The 15421-nt window shown below is 37.8% G+C and overlaps 2 pseudogenes; both read right to left on the bottom strand.

The window, feature by feature from the left end:
- Positions 1-4811: 4811 nt before the first annotated feature.
- On the bottom strand, positions 4812-7219 carry LOC149124555 (high mobility group protein B2 pseudogene; annotated as a pseudogene).
- A 394-nt stretch (positions 7220-7613) lies between these two features.
- LOC100339232 (S-phase kinase-associated protein 1-like) lies at positions 7614-8727 on the bottom strand (annotated as a pseudogene).
- Between the last annotated feature and the right edge of the window lie 6694 nt (positions 8728-15421).

Here is a 15421-nt window from a genome sequence, read left to right as displayed (position 1 = left end):
ACTCACAGACTCCTGCAATGGTAGCATTTTCAGTGGTCTGTACAAATATACCAAGAAGAAACCAAATCAAGATTGAAGCTCACAATCTACTCTAGCGTCTGTACCTCTCTGGAACATGGATAGTTCTATGAAGGATGTTCTTGAACTAGCTGTGTGCTATCCTCTTTTAATCAATTTAAGAAATTGTAGTTTTGTTAATGTACGTTCTTAAATATCTGTCACAGCCAAAATGTTCAATGGAGAAACTGAAAATTACTTTGTTAATGAGTGATTCTTACAGTTTCTTTACACCCATATCTCTCCATCACTTTACCCTTCCTAATCAATGTGAATCGTTTTACCCTCACAAAACCCTTAGAATTGGGAATATTATTGTATTCTAGTTTTCAGCATTCAGAATCTTAGATACTGTCAATTGATAATAATAACTGCACTGCTGTTCTGCAACATGGAAGTCTTAGCCTACAGAAATATATTCCAAATGGCTTCATGCTCTTCCTAGGACTGAGGATTCTCCTTTGAAGACTTGATTTTAGAGAATTTTGCTCCCTATTCACACAGAGGAGTAATATACTACCATCTACATTAATCTATAAAGTTTTATTTCTAATTAGATTTCATATATAGGGGAAATTTTTCATAACTATTTGAGTTATCCACAATTTCCTTCATCAGTGCCATATTATTTCTCTTTATATTTTAGAGTTGTCACAACACTAAACATTTAATATGATCCTTTGTACAAAGTACAAACACTGCAATATCAACATTTGTAAATTTTATAAAGATCGATCCAATTTCTTTGATAAGTGACATATTGCTTTCTTATAAAAAGAAAAATCAAATATGAAATAAATTAATTCATCTTAAAAGTATTTAGATGTTGTAGAAAAACATTTATGTCACTGAAGAGTTTCAACAAAAATACTGAAAATATAAGTCTATAGATAGAATTCCAGTAAGAATGGTTTAATTCCAAATCAGTCACAGCTCTGACTCAGGCAGAAAAAAAATATTTTCAATCTACTTTGTGCAAGTAGTTAGTGAACATATTAGTTAATGACCTGAAGGCAAATCCCTGACAATGTGATTTTCTGCTAATTGTGTGGAAAAAATATTTCTAGCCTTTAAAAATGCTACAGCCTGTGATGCTATAGGGAATTCATCTTCCCTGTCTGAGCTATTCTATTCAACCTTCCTCAAGGCCACTGAATCATACTGAATGAGTCATCCTGCATTCACATCATATCTGAAATCAAGGAAAGCTATCAAGAAGCAGTGTTGGAGATTAAAAACTCTCATTCTGTTTACATTTCATTGAAAATAAGTTACAAAATCAATAGGATCAAAACTATATTTTATTATCCCATTTTATAAGGCTTTATATTAGAATGTCAAAGATTTGGATGTAAAAATAATGTTTTTAACTTTTCTTTCAAAATAGTATTTTTGATTCATCTTTCAAATGTTTTAATTTATTAGTAAGTGAATGGAAAATATTAGCTATACACTAGAATAAGTATATATTTTTCATGATGCTTATTAAGGTAAGACTAGTGCTTTAACAAACCTTAGGCTGAAAAAAATATTAAGTTCAGAAGGCTAAACATGAAGCTATGATAAATTTAAGTGATTGCAATGACATCTATATTTTTAGCCTTAAACAATAAAAAAATTGCATTTGCATTGTCTGGAGTTCAGGAGTCTGAAACCAAGGCTTTGGTGGCACTGTGTTCCCTCTGAGACCTTCAAGGATGACTCCTTCCTTGCCATTTCTTAGCTGCTGCTGTCTCCTGGAAATCTATGTGTTTCTGTGGCTTGTACCTGTACCATTAAAGAAGGAAATATATTATCTTTAGCTTGGTTATACAATTTATTTTATAAATATTGAATCTTTCAATTCATAAGAAAAACATGAAATAAAATGACACTAAGTTTATATATAATTTTATTTTGGTTAATTAAATATAATACAAATGTTGCAAATAATCAGAAAAATACAAGTTCATAAATTAAGATTTCTTGCATTTTCAGTTTTCCTCACCTACATCTTTACTACATTTTCCACAGGATATTAACCCTATACTCTCTGTACATACAAATCCCATGGTGCTTTCTCTGGTACAGCCAATATTATTCTTATGTTTTTGAGTCAACATTATATTATTAAGATTAGCCATCTTCTTACAATAAATATAACTCACAGCAGATACAAGTCATTTATTATATGCATATTTCCTTTGTGTCTCTGCTAAGACACCATTATCCAAACTAGGAAACACACACACATGCTTGGAACTCAAGAATAAGAAAATGTAAAACCTGATATTTTCTAATTTTTTTAGAAAGCTTTTATATAATGAATCTAAATTTCATAGCTACAGTTTAAGAATTATACAGATTCTTCCCCCCATCCACCCTCCCACCCCCACTCCTATCTCACTTCCTACTCTCTCTCCTATCACATTCTTCATTAAGATTTGTATTTAATTATTTTTATATACAAAAGACTAACTCTATACTAAGTAAAGATTTCCATAATTTGCACCCACAGAGGCACACAAAGTGTAAAGTACTGTTTGAAAGCAAATTTTATAGTTAATTCTCATAGTACAACTCATTAAGAACAGAGGTCCTACCTGGAGAGTAAGTGCACAGCGACTCCTGTTGTTGATTTAACAATTGACACTCTTATTTATGAAGTCAGTGATCACTCAAGGCTCTTGACATAAGCTGTCAAAGCTATGGAAGCCTTTTGACTCCACAAACTCTTTCAATATTTAGACAGGGCCGTAACCAAAGTGGAAGTTCTCTCCTCCCTTCAGAGAAAGGCACATCCTTCTTTGATGGCCCTTTCCACTGGGGTCTCCTCACAGAGTTCCTTCATGTAGATCATTTTTTGCCACAGTGTCTTGGCTTTCCATGCCTGAAATGCTCCCATGGGATTTTCAGCCAGATCTGAATGCCGTAAGGGCTGATTCTGAGGTCAGAGTGCTGTTTAGGGCACTTACATAGTTAGATTCTTTGCCAAGTACGTGGGAGTGTGGATTGTGTCCTTGAATGTTCTGGCTCTAGCCAACTCTCAGCCATTACAGGTATTTGGGAAGTGAACAAGTAGATGGGACCTCTCTCTGTCTCTATCTCTCTGCCTCTCAAATAAATACATTTTAAAAAAATAGGACGAATTTTTTAAATCAAAATGGGTTAAAGACTTAAATGGAGGATGTGAATCTATGAAACTTCATGAAGATAACATTGGGAAAAGCTATGAAACTTCAAGAAGATAACATTGGGAAGAGCTCTACAACATTGGTGTGTAAACAACTCCCAAAGCTCACTATAGCTGTAGAGTAAATTTAAGTGCCCCAAATAGATAACTGGCTAAAGAAAAATGGTACACACACACGCACACACACATACACATTCACAGGATGAAATACTATTTGGCAGTTAAAGCAGGAAATCTTGACATTTGCAACAATGTGGTTGAATCTGGAAGATATTATGTTAAGTGAAATAAGAGAGGCACAGACAAAAGATATGCTATATGATCTCCTTCATATATATAGAGAATCTAAAATAATTGATCCAGAATTACAGAATATAAAATGATGTTACCAAGGTCTAGAGTGTGGGAAAGGGAATTCCAGAGATGTTCAAAAACAGTTACAAAATTTCAGGTGGATAGAAGCAATCATTTCAAGGGATCTGTTTTACAACATGGTGACTATAGTTAATAGCAATAGAATTTATTCATAAAAATGAAATGGGAGTGAATTTTAGTTGACTTTACCATAAAAAGAACAACTTTGGGAGTTAATATCCATGTTAATTAGCTTGAATTAGCCAGTATTTGTGTATGTGTATATATATATTTAAATATTTGTAGTACACATAAATATTTGCAATTTTGTTTGTGAATTTAAGAGAAAAACATATTTAAAAGAGAAAAAATAGGTCTCATGTGTAAAAGTTCATAGGACTGATTTTTTTTCCCTTTTTACTTTTTGGGGGATGGGGATGAGATATACAGTTCTCTAGCATTTTAAGTTGCTGTTTATAATAGTTACTCTGTAGTTGTTTTAACATACATAGTTGGATTACAAATTTTCTTTTAAAAAAAGAATACAACATCTTGAATTACCCTAAATTTACTATTGATACTAATTCCTAAAAGTTTGCTGTGTTGGCTGGCACCATGGCTCACTTGGCTAATCCTCCACCTGTGGTGCCAGCACACCAGGTTCTAGTCCCAGTTGGGGCACCGGATACTAGTCCCAGTTGCACCTCTTCCAGTCCAGCTCTCTGGTGTGGCCCGGGAAGGCAGTGGAGGATGGCCCATGTGCTTGGGTCCCTGCACCTGCATGGGTGACCGAGAGGAAGTACCCAACTCCTGACCATTAGGAGAGTGAACAAATGGAAAGAAGATCTTTCTCTCTGTCTGTCTTTCACTGTCTATAGCTATCTCTCTCTCTCACTGTCTAACTCTGTCAAAAAATTTTTAAAAAAAGTTTGCTGTGTTGTCATACACAAGTCAAGAAATTAGTGGAAACATTAAATATTTAGGAACTTTCAGCATCAAAAGCTATAAAATCTAATTGTATGTAGAAGCCCCTCAAAAAACTACAACCCTACTTTTTTTTTTATATAAAAAAGTGTTTTCTCTACAAAGAGTCTTATCAGCTATACAAAAATCTGTACAGTCTTTTATACCAAAGCTAATATTGAGCTACACTTGAATTCACACTCTTAGCAAAACAATTGCTTGAGCACACATGCACATTCCACACACATCATTACAGGATAGCTGTTCATCCTTCATCTTCATCCTCTTCCTCATCTTCTTCCTCTTCTTCCTCCTCATCTTCGGGTTCGTTCTTTTTTGAGCCTATTGCCCTACCAGGCCCCTTCTTTCCAGCTGCACTTTTGCCCTTGGCACAGTATGAGGCAATACCCTTTTCATATTTCCTCTTAACCTAGCTGCTTTCTGTTCATGTGGTTGCTTACGTTTGGCTGACTGTTGAGACTACACCGCACTCAGTGCTTTTGCAGTATCTCCAATGGAAAGGTCCAGGTGTTCACTTTTGATCTTTGCGCAAACTTCAGAGCAAAACAGGAAGAAGGCAGCTGGTGGTCTTGTAAGAGCACTGGAAATTTTTGCTTTCCCTTCTTGTCATCTTTAGGGTAATTCTTCATCTCCCTGTCTTAATGGTTTTTTCACTTTTTGTCATAGATGCAGACTTGGGCTTCTTTGCAGACATGGTCCTCCATCCCTCCAAGCATTTCTTGGAGAACTCAATGAAATTGGTGGAAGAGTCTGGGTGTTTCCTCTTGTGCTCCTCCCAGCATGTCAGCATGAAAAAGGCACAGGTGGGCATTTTGCCCCGGCTTGTTGGGGTTTCCTTTCCCACGATGATGGAACGGTGGCCACCTGGTGTGATCTTTTCTTCAGAGTCCTGCAGAGGGGCTGAAGCTCCATTCTCTAGGCTGTAGCCTGAATTCAACAGGTAACTCTTTCAAATTTTCAATTTCTTCTGAAATATGGGTGAAGAAACACATCTACTTTAATGTTTCCAAATTTAGAAACATAAGTAAAATAGCATTTTCCTATATTAAAAAAAAAACTCCACGGCTCATTTTACTACAAATCACTTGGACCCTAAAATTGCTTTGCTTTCAATTGTCTTTCTTTAAGTCCCACAAGCTAAAGCGAAGTCCACAAGGGTCAGAGTGGAGTTAGAAAATTGAGTTATTTTTCATAAAAGATAAAAGCAAATATGGGTGGATTTTATAATTTCAACAAGAAATGATAAATCAGCCCTTAAGGCATGCAGATCCGGCTGCAAAGCCCATGAGAGTATTTCAGGCATGGAAAGCCAAGACACTCTAAAAAAAAAAAAAAAAAACAAATGAAAGATCTCCACGAGTGAGATCCCAGTTTAAAGAACGGGTCATCAAAGAAGGAGGTACCTTTCTCTGAAGGGAGGAAAGAACTTCCACATTGACTATGGCCTTGTCTAAAAATTATCAGAGTCAGTGAACTCAAGGGGCTTCCATAGCCTTGGCAGCTCATGACAAGAGCCTAGGGTGATTACTGATGCCATAAACAAGAGTGTCAATTTGTTAAGTCAACAACAGGAGTCACTGTGCACTTACTCCTCATGTAGGATTTCTGTCCTTAGTGTGCTATACATTGAGATTTAATGCTATAACTAGTACTCAAACAGTATTTTTCACTTTATGTTTCTGTGTGGGAGCAAACTGTTGAAATCTTTACTTAATGTATGCTAAACTGTTCTTCTGTATATAAAGAGAATAGAAAATGAATCTTGATGTGAATGGAAGGGGAGAGGGAGTGGGAAAGGGGAGGGTTGCAGGTTGGAGGGACGTTATAGGGGGGAAGCCATTGTAATCCATAAGCTGTACTTTGGAAATTTATATTCATTAAATAAAAGTTTAAAAAAAAGAAATGATAAATATTGGATGTATAAGGATAATCTCAAATACAAATTGAGGCCATTTGGCATATCAAAATAGCATGAAATTGTATTGTGGTAACATCACTGATATTTGGATATTGAATGTGGAAGCAAGAACAACTGATATGGGCCAGTGTTGTGGCCCAGAGAGTTAAGGCACCGTTTGTTACACAAGCATCCCATATGAGAGCATTGGTTCCAGTTCCAGCTGCTCCATTTCTGGACTAGCTTCCTGTTGGTATGCCTGGGAAGGCAGCAGACAATGGCCCAGGTGTTTGGGTCCCTGCTACTCATGTGGAAGAACAGGTGGGATTCCTGGGCCCCTGGCATCAGCCAGATCTGGGTATGGATGACACAATCATTTGTAGAATGGGCCAGTAAAAGGAAGGTCTTTCTCTCTCTCTCTCTATCTCTCTCCCTCTCTCTCTCTCCTCTGCCTCTGTGTCATTCTGGTTAAAAAGAAATTTTTAATTGTCTTTTTTAACTGAAAAGCTAACAATGTCTAGTTACATTTATCCCCAAAAAGCCACATACCAAGTGTACTCCCTGAGTCTTTAAGCAATATATTCAAAGCTAAGAGGATTAAAAATAAAAACAAATCCTCAGATCCAATTAAGGATCTCTACTATATACAAACTAATCAATACCAGTGGTACTGCTTGCTACACGCCTGGGAGATATCCTAATAGCCTTTCTCAGAACATTTACCTCAAGTAGAACTTTTCCAGTTTCCAACTCATGAATAAAGATAATATTTTCTTAATTGTATTTCAGAAAACTTTTTGAAAGTTGCTTTATTTGCAATGCCAACTTTTAAAAGATCACTCAAGTTAACTGGACAAAATTGCTTTACAAAAAAAATAAAAGCCCAAAATAACACTTTGTATGGAAAACCCACTGTTCATTTTTATTCAGAGTGAAAAAAGGAACTTTTTTATCATATTAGAAGACACTCAACCATTGGTCTGGAATCTATATTCAAACTACACAGGTAATGAGGATAATATTCTGCTACAACAATTGATTTGTTGTTGCATTTGTCTACTGTTTGACTAATATCAACAATTATTAACAGAGCACAGTAAATAGTATTTGGATGAATCCTTACCATGTTACAGTGTGCAACACAGCATTTCACTTCTCTTCACACCACTGTTCTCTTTCACACCTAGGTTCCCTCTTCTTCAGTAAGGTCTTTTTTTATATATTGAAGTTCTCATGAATCTCCTCAGGAGTTTTCCCCTTGATCATATCGGCAACTGTCCTTCATGTGAGATCAAGCAAACCTTTGATATTTAAATGGTTTGCAGCCAGAATAAGTTCAAAAAGTGTTCCTTGGTCAACTTTCAGGAAATCTTGGACCCAAGCAGTGATATCATCTCTTGCTTGTTTTTTTTTTTTTTTAACTTTTATTTAATGCATATAAGTTTCCAAAGTAGGACTTATGGATTACAATGGCTTCCCCCCCATACCGTCCTTCCCACCCACAACTCTCCCCTTTCCCACTCCCTCTCCCCTTCCATTCACATCAAGATTCATTTTTGATTATCTTAATATACAGAAGATCAGCTTAGTATACATTAAGTATGGATTTCAACAGTTTGCTCCCACACAGAAACATAAAGTGAAAAATAATAGATGATTTTTTTAAATGATGATGAAATCAGAGCAGACCTATTGTCATGTTTAATCCCAGTGAGAGTCCTTCAGGAGGAAGAAGGTCATCCTTGTGTGAGTGTACCATTGAATGGCCTTTTTTAAAAAATGGTATTATTTGAAAGGCAGAGTTAGAAAGAGAGAGAGAGAGAGAGAGAAATCTTTCATCTGCTGGTTCACTCCCCAAATGGCTTTAATAGCTGGGCTGGGCCGGGCCAAAGCCAGGAGTCAGGAGTCGCATCCAAGTTCCTTCTCGGGTGCTGGGGCCCAAGGGCTTGAGCTATCTTTCTCTGCTTTCCCAGGTGCATTAGCAGGGAGTTGGATCGGAAGTGGAAAAACTGGTACTTGCACCAACCCCCATGTGGGTTTCCAGCATTGCAGGTGGCTGTTTAACCCATTATTCCACAACAGTGGTCCCTGAATTATCTTTATAATATTGCTGCATTAACATTTGGTGGAGTAACTGGGTCATCATCTCCTTTATCATGCATTCCCAAATCTTCCATTATGGTCCTGACAGTCACAGACTGGCGATTTCCACATCGACTTCAAATATCTCTCCATCAGGAGTCCGTAACTCCACTGAAGACATGCTGCTTGGGCTTGAGGAGATGGCAGACAGAGAGGGATGAGGTCAGCACAAGGAGAAGAGAAGGGAGGAGGACAAGGCCACTACAAATAAATCTTGTTTTAAAAAGTACAGTTCTATTTATAAAGCTTACTAAAATCATACTAGCCATAATATTAACATGCATATAAACTAAAGGCCTAATTTTAACAATCAGAACATAAAATGTTAGTGGCCTTATTTTTTTTTCATATCTGGTAGGAATTGAGAGCAGAATTGTTCATCAAAATTCATACAGTTTTGCTCTAGTGAAATTGGAGTGCCATGAATAGAAGCAGGAAGGAGAAGGGGTGGGGTTTATTGAAATAATTTACTTTTTTTTTTTTTTTTTTTTTTACAGGCAGAGTGGACAGTGAGAGAGAGACAGAGAGAAAGGTCTTCCTTTGCCGTTGGTTCACCCTCCAATGGCCGCCACGGCTGGCGCGCTGTGGCTGGCGCATTGCGCTCATCTGAAGCCAGGAGCCAGGTGCTTCTTCTGGTCTCCCATGGGGTGCAGGACCCTAGTACTTGGGCCATCCTCCACTGCACTCCTGGGCCACAGCAGAGCGCTGGCCTGGAAGAGGGGCAACCGGGAAAGAATCTGGCGCCCGACTGGGACCAGTACCTGGTGTGCCAGCGCCGCTAAGTGGAGGATTAGCCTGTTGAGCCACGGCGCCGGCTTCAGCAATCTCTTCTAAAGACTCAGTAAACGCCATCCATATATTTTATAACTACTTGTTATATTTTATATGGATTCCCAGACTGATTGTGACAAAATACTATTTTGTTGAGCAAGTGGCACCTTTTGTCTATGGAATAGACATATCAACATTTTGTTTTCTGTATTTTGATTCTGAAGTCACCACAGAAGATGCAACACAGTCAGGCACTGGGAGGAATACAAGTGCTCACACAGAGAAAAGACAAAGCCAGATCAGCTTTACTGTGGGCACATGAGCAGTAGGTCCCATTGTCCTGGTGCTGTTGTTCATATACTCCTCCTGTGTTGTAGTAAAGTTCCTGGCCCATACCAGGAGGGTATACATTAATAAAAATATCTGGAATATTAATTAAAAAAGTCTATAGTTACTGTCTGTGCAAAGGCACAGAATACAATTTGGGCGTATGTTAGAGGTAAAGGAATTAGTGTGAAAGATGTCAGCTGATGGAAGAAACAGTGGTGGCATATATAAAGACAGACAGCACAAAACTGTGACAAAATAAAGGATATAGAATAATGGGATTGTAGAGATAAAAGTTATGTATAAAATGCTAAAATTATCCTGTTTTATTTAAAAATTATAATCCGTAACTTTACCTGTATAGTCTTATTTTAAAAAATAACTTTTTAAAATTGACAATAATCATACATTTATTTAGGAAAATGTGATGCTTTGATAAATATAATGTAGAAAGGTTAACTGAAGTTAGTTAACAGATCCATCACTCATTTCAGTATTCCTACATTACAGTGATTTTAATTCCAGACCTGTGTTAGCTTTTTTGGGTCTACCTCACATATTTGTTGTGTAATTGATGTTGGACATTCCATTAACTCTCTTTGATAGAAAATGGTTTAGAAAAAGAAGGTTGACCCCTAGTGAGGAACAGCAGACAGTGGGGAAGACGAAAATAGGCTACCATAAACCCAACTGTGCTCTTTTATGTGGCATCATTGCCAAACCCACTTATCTTCTATTTCCCTGAGTTTTAACTGCCTGAGGCTTGAAAGACACTTTTCTGAGGTGCCATAGCCCCATCCTAACAGGAAAAAAAATTAGAATCCTACTCTCCCTGGAAGCTGTTTGGCCTCAAAGTGTCATATGCTAAGTCACTTGTCATTGCTGCCAAATCACTCTTTTGGGCATAATGCTACAATTCAACAAAAATAAGTGTTCATTTTCTACCCTTTGGCATGTTTTTGGAATTTATTCTCAACCATGATAATTTAAAGTTTGTGAATCACTTTAAAGTCCTTGAAGTTGGTACAGATATTATAAAAATAGAAACTATATATTAGAAAAAAAAGATTGTTAAGGAATTTCTTAGGTAGTTGGCAGGCTGCAGAGGACATACAAGGTTATCCCAGGGAATACACAGAGGTCATGTTGAAGATCTCCAAAAAATTAGACTAGATTCCTAATTTGCATAAATAGCTCTTCACATAAAATAAAAATAATATTATTTGCATCTAATACCAAATATTAATTTAAAGTTGTGCTAATATATTGGAACCAGTTTGTATACCATATTTTCAGTTATGTAATCACTTTAGCTACATTTTCTTTTAGATTATTGACACAATTTATTCAGAAGTCAGGAACCAGTGCTAGATGTCCACCCTTGGTACTCTAATATAGGGGATAGATATTTGAACTGGCAACTTAACAGCTGGGTCTTTCAAAGTACTGGTCTTCTTAAAGATTATTTTATTATTTAAAAGTGTGGGGGTTGGTGTGGGCGGCAAGCCAGAGAGGGATGACCTGTTGACTAGTTCACTCCTCAAATGTCCTCAACAGCCAGTGCAGGGACAGGAGGAAGCCAGAAGCAAGGAATTACAAATGTGTCTCCCAAGTGAGTGGAAGAAACTCAAATACTTCGGCCATCATCTGCTGCTTCCAAGGCATGTTAGCTAGGAACTGGGTCAGAAGTGCAGATCAGGCACGGTGATAAAGGATGCAGGTGTCTCAAGTGGTTGTTTAAGTTGTTGTACCTAAAACCAACACTGGCCTTTTATATTCATTTCTAAAATCAAGTAATCTGATAAAACAGCTATAACATTTAAAATATAACAGTTCAATAAACAGGAAAATGCAAGGTGTTCTGAACAATCAACCTCATACCTATTAATTTTTCTTGATTTAAAACTTGACATGTGGCATATGTAAAGACAGGAGGAACATTTTGGCTGATAGCTACTCAACATTTTTTTTTTATTTGACAGGTAGAGTCATAGACAGAGAGAGAGAGACAGAGAGAAAGGTCTTCCTTCCACTGGTTCACTCCCCAAATGGCCGCTATGGCTGGAACTGTGCCGATCCGAAGCCAGGAGCCAGGTGCTTCTTCCCAGTCTCCCGTGCAGGTGCAGGGCCCCACACACCTGGGCCATCCTACACTGCCCTCCCGGGCCACAACAGAGAGCTGGACTGGAAGAGGAGCAACCAGGACTAGAACCCGGCGCTCATATGGGATGCCGGCGCCGCAGGCAGAGGATTAACCAAGTGAGCCATGGCGCCGGCCCGCTAACTCAACAATTTATATGAATTGGGATTACAGTGTATCTTTTTTTTTTAACTTTTATTTAATGAATATAAATTTCCAAAGTACAGCTTATGGATTACAATGGCTCCCCCCCATAATTTCCCTCCCACCCGCAACCCTCCCCTTTCCCGCTCCCTCTCCCCTTCCATTCACATCAAGATTCATTTTCGATTCTCTTTATATACAGAAGATCAATTTAGCATATATTAAGTAAAGATTTCAACAGTTTGCACCTACATAGAAACACAAAGTGAAAAATACTGTTTGAGTACTAGTTATAGCATTAAATCACAATGTACAGCACATTAAGGACAGAGATCCTACATGAGGAGTGAGTGCACAGTGACTCCTGTTGTTGACTTAACAAATTGACACTCTCGTTTATGGCATCAGTAATCACCCTAGGCTCTTGTCATGAGTTGCCAAGGCTATGGAAGCCTTTTGAGTTCACCGACTCCGATCTTTTTTTTTTTTTCATTACTTTATGTGCCATTCATTTTTTTTTTATCTTTTATTTAATGAATATAAATTTCCAAAGTACAACTCATGGGTTACAATGGCTTCCCCCCCCATACCGTCCCTCCCACCCACAACCCTCCCCTTTCCCACTCCCTCTCCCCTTCCATTCACATCAAGATTCATTTTCGATTCTCTTAATATACAGAAGATCAGCTTAGTATACCTTAAGTAAGGATTTCAACAGTTTGCTCCCACACAGAAACATAAAGTGAAAAATAATAGATGATTTTTTTAAATGATGATGAAATCAGATCAGACCTATTGTCATGTTTAATCCCAGTGAGAGTCAAGTTGGGAATTGATAATTTCTTTTTTTTTTCTTTTTTTTTTTTACAGAAGATCAGTTTAGTGTACATTAAGTAAAGATTTCAATCGTTTGCACCCCCATAGAAACACAAAGTGAAATATACTGTTTGAGTACTCGTTATAGCATTAAGCCTCAGTGTACAGCACATTAAGGACAGAGATCCTACATGAGGAGTAGGTGCACAGTGACTCCTGTTGTTGACTTTACAAATTGACACTCCTGTTTATGGCATCAGTAATCTCCCTATGCACCCAGTCATGAGTTTCCAAGGCTATGGAAGCCCCTTGAGTTCTCCAACTCTTATCTTGTTTAGACAAGGTCATAGTCAAAGTGGAGGTTCTCTCCTCCCTTCAGAGAAAGGCACCTCCCTCTTTGAAGACCTGTTCTTTCCACTGGGATCTCACTCACAGAGATCTTTTTGCCAGAATGTCTTGGCTTTCCATGCCTGGAATACTCTCATGGGCTTTTCAGCCAGATCTGAGTGCCTTTAGGGCTGATTCTGAGGCCAGAGTGCTATTTAGGACATCCGCCATTCTATGAGTCTGCTGAGTATCTCACTTCCCATGTTGGATCACTCTCCCCTTTATTTATTCTATCGGTTAGTGTTAGCAGATACTAGACTTGTTTATGTGCTCCCTTTGACTCTTAGTCCTTTCATTATGATCAATTGTGAACTGAAATTGATCACTTGGAATAGTGAGATGGCATTGGTACATGCCACCTTGATGGAATTGAATTGGAATCCCCTGGTATGTTTCCAACTCTACCAATTGGGGCAAGTCAGCCTGAGCATGCCCCAAATTATACATCTCTTCCCTCTCCCATTCCCACCACCATGTTCAACAGGGATCACATTTCAGTTAATTTTCAACACTTAAGAATAACTGTGTGATAATTACAGAATTAAACCAGTCATATTAAGTAGAACAGACAAAAAAAAAAATACTATGAGGGATAATGTATTAAGTTGTCCATTAGCAGTCAGGGCTATGCTGATCAAGTCACCATTTCTCATAGTGTCCATTTCACTTCAGGAGGTTTCCTTTTTGGTGTTCAGTCAGTTGTCACCGATCAGGGAGAACATATGGTATTTGTCCCTTTGGGACTGGCTTACTTCACTCAGCATGATGTGTTCCAGATTCCTCCATTTTGTTGCAAATGACTGGATTTCGTTGTTTCTTACTGCGGTATAGTATTCTAAAGAATACATATCCCATAATTTCTTTATCCAGTCTACCATTGATGGGCATTTAGGTTGGTTCCAGGTCTTGGCTATTGTGAATTGTGCTGCAATAAACATTAGGGTGCAGACCGCTTTTTTGTTTATCAATTTAAATTCCTTTGGGTAAATTCCAAGGAGTGGGATGGCTGGGTCGAACGGTAGGGTTATATTCAGGTTTCTGAGGAATCTCCAGACTGATTTCCATAGTGGCTTGACCAGTTTGCATTCTTACCAACAGTGGGTTAGTGTCCCTTTTTCCCCACATCCTCGCCAGCATCTGTTGTTGGTAGATTTCTGTATGTGAGCCATTCTAACCGGGGTGAGGTGAAACCTCATTGTGGTTTTGATTTGCATTTCCCTGATTGCTAGTGACCTTGAACATTTTTTCATGTGTCTGTTGGCCATTTGGATTTCCTCTTTTGAAAAATGTCTATTGAAGGATCAAGAAACTCCACAAAAACAAAACCAACAACCCACTTAAGAGATGGGCCAAGGACTTCAATTGACATTTTTCAAAAGAGGGATTACAGTGTATCTTAAAGGTTCTTTCACAGAGTGTATATTTACTCAAGAAAGTAGATGGAAAATGAAAACTTTTTTTAAAAACATAAGAACTTCATGATTTATAATGCATCTCTTTTAAGTTGCTCTAGTTTTAGATAATATTTTCCTATACTTGTATAGTACAGTTATTCTCATTTTTGGTCTTTATAGTGTTATACAGAAATATCAGTTGGACAGTTATGAGAATATTCTACATGGATGACATCATCAGAATTTTCCTCATTTTTATTTGTAGGCCTGATCTCAGTATTTCATGGGGTCAGTAGAAAGTAAGGAAACATAGCTTCATTGCTTAGCTTACCCATATTCATTTTCAAATATCTGCATGTATTTAATGTTCAAGTAACTGAGATTTTACATATAAAATGAGCTTTCAGGAACTGGTGCCATGGCGCAGTAGGTTAATCCTCTGCCTGCGGCACCAACATCCCATATGGGCGCCAGTTCCAATCCAGCTGCTCCTCTTTCAATCCAGCTCTCTGCTGTGGCCTGGGAAAGCAGTAGAAGATGGAATAAGTGCTTGAGCTCCTGCACCTGCATGGGAGACCAGGAAGAAGCACCTGGCTCCTGGTTTTGGATCGGCATAGCTCTGGCCGTTGCAGTCATCTGGGGAGTGAACCAGCGGAAGGAAGACCTTTCTGTCTGTCTCTCCCTCTCACTGTCTATAAGTCTACATCTCAAATAAATAAATAAAATCTTAAAAAAAATGAAATGAGCTTTCACTATATTATTTGACTATATTTATATTATAGGGAATTACATATCCAAATATTTGAAACATAACATGGTGATTATGATGTAATCCA

The sequence above is a fragment of the Oryctolagus cuniculus genome, chromosome 9, assembly GCF_051225735.1.
Source record: "Oryctolagus cuniculus isolate XC-2025 breed Fujian yellow rabbit chromosome 9, ASM5122573v1, whole genome shotgun sequence".
Taxonomy (NCBI): domain Eukaryota; kingdom Metazoa; phylum Chordata; class Mammalia; order Lagomorpha; family Leporidae; genus Oryctolagus; species Oryctolagus cuniculus.
The sequence above is the reverse complement of the archived record's forward strand: the minus strand, read 5'-3'. Positions and strand labels throughout refer to the sequence as shown.